General features: G+C 42.5%; 1 pseudogene; it reads right to left on the reverse strand.

Annotated features, from left to right (window-relative positions):
* Positions 1 to 4,174: 4,174 nt before the first annotated feature.
* On the reverse strand, positions 4,175 to 4,319 carry LOC139338237 (U1 spliceosomal RNA; annotated as a pseudogene).
* Between the last annotated feature and the right edge of the window lie 384 nt (positions 4,320 to 4,703).

Consider the following 4,703-nt stretch of genomic DNA (forward strand, 5'->3'; position numbering starts at 1 on the left):
TAGGTCTGGCTGACCCATCCAGGCCTGGCGACATCCACAGCCTGAGATGAAGCCAGAAAGCCAGTAGAGAGAGAGAGAGAGAGAGACAGAGACAGAGAGAGGGAGAAAGAATCAATCAGACTGGGCCTCAGACACCTGCAGCTGGCAGGTTAGCCAGGCATGGAGCACCTGAGTCATGAAACCATCTGGTTCCCAGCCCAGGCTGCCGAACCCTGGCCACACCTGCTGGGCCTGTAAAATAACACTGGAGCAGTAAACACACGGCCACGCCATAGAGGAGGAGCAGCCGGGCGAGAATGGAGAGGAGAAAAGAAGCTGCTGTTGGGTGGCTGTTGTCACAGTGTGAATGCAATATTCAGAGAGTAATAAAGGAGAAAGCTGAGAAACAAGGGAAAGGCAGAGGCACAAAAACAGTGAGATAAACACACACAGAAAAGATGCAGAGGCAGATCGGCAGGATGAAGTGGGCTAATGCCTACAAAAACTCTGTGCTCAAAGTACCGTGAAAAACTGTATTAATTGCCAAGACATTGGTAAACTTGGGTCACTGAAAGTAAAGTGAGCCAAAGCTTATGTAAAAGGATGTCTGGCGAAAAGTTAAGCATATGGTAGGACAGAAGCTATCATTATTTTTAATCCCACTGTGTATGAATAAAACAGGTATAATACCAGGTGCATTCATATCTCTGCACAACTGATAACCAAGTGCACATACAGTTGTGTGTTTTAGTACTGCACTGATTGGGAAACGTTGCTATAAGGCATTTAATTATGTGTAATACGGTCAACATTCGCAATGTGTTGAGTGGGCGATGAAACTTAATTAAGGAGGAAGTTCCCTCTTGAATGGAGGTGATTATGAGTGAGCGCTGCTGTTGTGGAACCAGCAGTCAGCATGGGAATTCAGGTGGGCTCATGATCAATCTGTCCTTCTTTGAAGTAACGTCTACCTAGCATCCCACTGCAAAGTGTAGCTTGAGGTATAGTAGTGACACAGCATGGGTTTTGAGTTTGCACTGAACTGTTAATAGCGTCCGTAGCTACCACTGTAGCAACAACAAAAAACGTATCATTAATTTTTAAAAGATTTAGTTATGTTTTGAAAATCAAACAGAAGTCATTATTTAATGCACAGAAGCATATTTGTGGTCAAATGTAGCCTAACCAGTTTTAAGAGCAACTTGGTCCGTGACCGACATCAACTTCCTTCCTGTTCGTTGTTAAAAGCGTCAATAGCTACCACCATAGCAACAACAAAAACGTATTTTCCCAACAATTTCGTAGAGAGACCTGAAAGAATGTACGTCGAAATGAAAAAACTACTGATCATATACATAAACCAAATGGATACTATGATAATAAAGTGTACATTTGTCGCTAGAAAAGTTAGCGAAACAAAGCTAAAGCCACAAGCTATCTTAGAATATAGCAATTTCCACCGAAAATAGAAGGGATGTCCGCCATGTTTTTTGTTCACGCCGGGGAGAAACTCGGCAGTCACGTGACCTAAAGTATGCCCGCAGAAAAGACCAGGCAGATAAAACGTGCCCATGTCACAATTTCAGAGCCGTTTTTGTGAAATGACTACGTTTTGCCTTGTGGACCAACGTAGGTATTACACAACTTGGAGTGAGACTGGGTAGTGTTTTGGAGAGAACTCCTGGGTTTCAGTAACACAAAGGAACCCTACGTACATCCTCATGAATAAAACACTGAATACCTTACTTGACTGTTGTCATGTTTTTAGTTCTGAGAAATAAATAAAATTGTAGATCTATCAATTGAAAAAAAATAAATAACTGTGCAAACCTGTAAATTTCAGATCAGTGGATCCTGGTGTTAAACAAAACTACCCAGAAAAGTGGGCTGGTGTAGAATGAAAATGTTTAACAATGAGTGCGAGGAGAGTGGGGCTGCAGAAAAATGCATGAGCATGAAATCAAGTGTGTATTTACCAAACTATTTCTATTCATAGATCCCTGGCTTGGAGGTGAGCTCAGGTAACAGCAAGCACGCACAAAACAGCAAATTGGCCTGGCTACCATATGATCAGAACTTCTCTTGCAACACTCCAAAACTGATTTGACTTTTTAGAGATTATTCAAGCAGACAGGTCCCATTGCGATGCAAATCCAACATCTCTGGTGGGGAGTGTAGAGCTGCGTCGTAAGTGAGCTGGCGTAACCCTGGCAGTATCATGTCCTCACCGTCACTCTGCTCAAATCCCTTTTCTAGTTGGCAAGCTTGTCAATACTTCCACCTCTCACACCTTTCACTTCACCGCACAGGAACGGGAGAGAGGTGTGAAGTGAGGGATTGAAAAACAACAAGAGCGTCAGCTGCAGGCACCAGCTGCTATCCAGCAGAATTCATTTGAATGCACTTTATTTCTTCCCTGTTGGGATTTGGTGTGTGGATCTGAGCACGTTCAGGTTTATCTAGATGGCATGTTCATTCACCTTGAAAGGGATGTTTTGTCTAAAAGCATCAGTAAGTAAACTTGAAAAAAGGAGTGTTTTCATAAGTATTGTAGTGACTTTCTCCCGTCTTTGTTAGAGTTTGGTGTGTCTAAATACAGCCACAGGTTTCCAATGAACCTCCCACTCGTGGCAGTGACAGATGGAAACCCAATGCAATGCACAGGCTGCTGAAGCTGAAATGGTGCCCCATTGACAGGGAGGTTACACCTTTTCAGGTGTTGTCAGTCAGAGCCTACTTAAGAATGTTGATGCAATCACACTTTGCCCTCAAAGACTGCAAATTGCAATACCAGTCAGGTTTGAATGGCTCTAATCAGGAGTTCTCTCCAAAACACAAGCCTATCAGAGGCTGGCATCAGGCGGTGATGCACTGGGGTGAACAGGAAGAGATAACGAATGGGAAAGCGTACGGACGTAGATTCATGAAGCCTGTGTGTTATCTCTCAGCTGGTGTGTAAAGCTATTGTTGGGCGCCTGGTGGGCTGCACACACTTACTGGTCATTAGAAGTAAAGTATTGAGGTCTGTGTTTGTTTCCCCTCCCAGTTTATCTGTCGTTATCAGTTAACCTTTCTCCTACCTAGTTGACCTCCATTCATCAAAAGTAACAGGCTGCTACTGATACTCCTTTCTCCACCTTATATTGGCCTACACCAAAACCGTCCGCTCCTCAGATTTTTCCTTATTTCTGAGCCAAAGCACGATTTCACCTCTTATCCTTGTCCTAATCTCATCTCTTACATTTCCTGCTGAAACTCAGTTCTTTTGTTTCTGCTTAATCAACTTTGACCTGGTTGTTATTCTGATATTCCTCATCTTCCATCCATCACTTACCTCGTATAGAATTCATGTCTCCCTCTCACTTGTGCTGATTCAGTTAGACAGCTTGCTAATCATGCCTATTGTCAACAGCCCAGCAAGGTTAATCAACACCTCGATTAAAATTTGTTTTGATTAAAAACCACTGGAAGAGGCTGAGACAATCAGCACACTGTGTGAAGCCACCTGTGAACCATGTTTGAAAGGCAGCAGGCCTCAGGCAAGAACATCTTTGTATTCTTATCCGAAACTTCTCTCACTGCTTTCTGTGAGGCTCATAACAAGAATCCAAGTCCCATTCTCCAGTAACGCTTAACTTTAGTGGGACAGACTATCTGTACATGACTCGTACACCTGGATGAAAATTCAGGCCCACTTTGTATGAAGACCACATCTGTAGTGCACTATGGGGGCATTCATAGTGAATTATCATGCTTTGTGACTACAATCATAAACACACACACACACTGCTTTCTAATGCACGATATCAGCAGCCATGAAACTCCGTAGATGTGACCGTGTCAAAGTGTCTTATGGATGATCTCGACTGCTTAAACACTAGTGGTTGACTGATGGGGCTCATAATACATTATGACCACCACTGCATTTCTCACATAGTAATCACTGATGATGTGACTCATTCTCCATATGCATTCATAATACATTAGAAGTCTCCCTCTTTCTTTTCTATGTCCTCCTGACTACCAGTGGCTCAAATTTGTCCTCTGTGGAGGACAATTGTAAACCTGAATATCTCCCACCCACTGCATACTACTGAATTAACTCCTTTTCTATCTACAGAGGACATTTAGGGCTTTTTTCAGAATCAGAATCAGAATTCCTTTATTGATCCCCGAGAGGAAATTGTTTAAAAATGAGGGGAGAGCGCGTACGCAGTCCCCCACTACCACAAATTATGCAGTCGAGATTCCCACATGGGTCAGCACATCCTTTAGTGCAATGGATGCGCCTCACCATGAGTGAACCACCTTGCTGATCATGGAATCTCCCCTGCCAGTATGATACCAATGATACCAAATGTGAAGGGGTGGGGCTTTGGTACCTTTCTCTTTCTCTTTAAGGAAAATGGCGTCCATCAGTGCAAGCGCATTTTTATGGGAAGAGGAAAAGTAAGTGCAGAATACTTTTCATTGAGCGAATTTCGGCTTGAAATATTGTTGGTATATTTCAGACAAGTCTCTTAACAACACATTAAAGCATTTTCTGAATTATTTTAACTGTATTTTAGCATAGTAAGTGTTAAAAATGTCCTAAAAAAAGTTTTCAGTATTCTAATGACCTTACAAAGACTGGATAACTTTTTTTTTCTTTTTTTTTCCTGGTAGTCAGGGGGATATTCCAAACTTTGCCTATCTGTGTTCTTCTTATGCCTCTCTCCAAAAAT

The sequence above is a fragment of the Chaetodon trifascialis genome, chromosome 10 (genome assembly GCF_039877785.1).
Source record: "Chaetodon trifascialis isolate fChaTrf1 chromosome 10, fChaTrf1.hap1, whole genome shotgun sequence".
Classification (NCBI taxonomy): Eukaryota; Metazoa; Chordata; class Actinopteri; order Chaetodontiformes; family Chaetodontidae; genus Chaetodon; species Chaetodon trifascialis.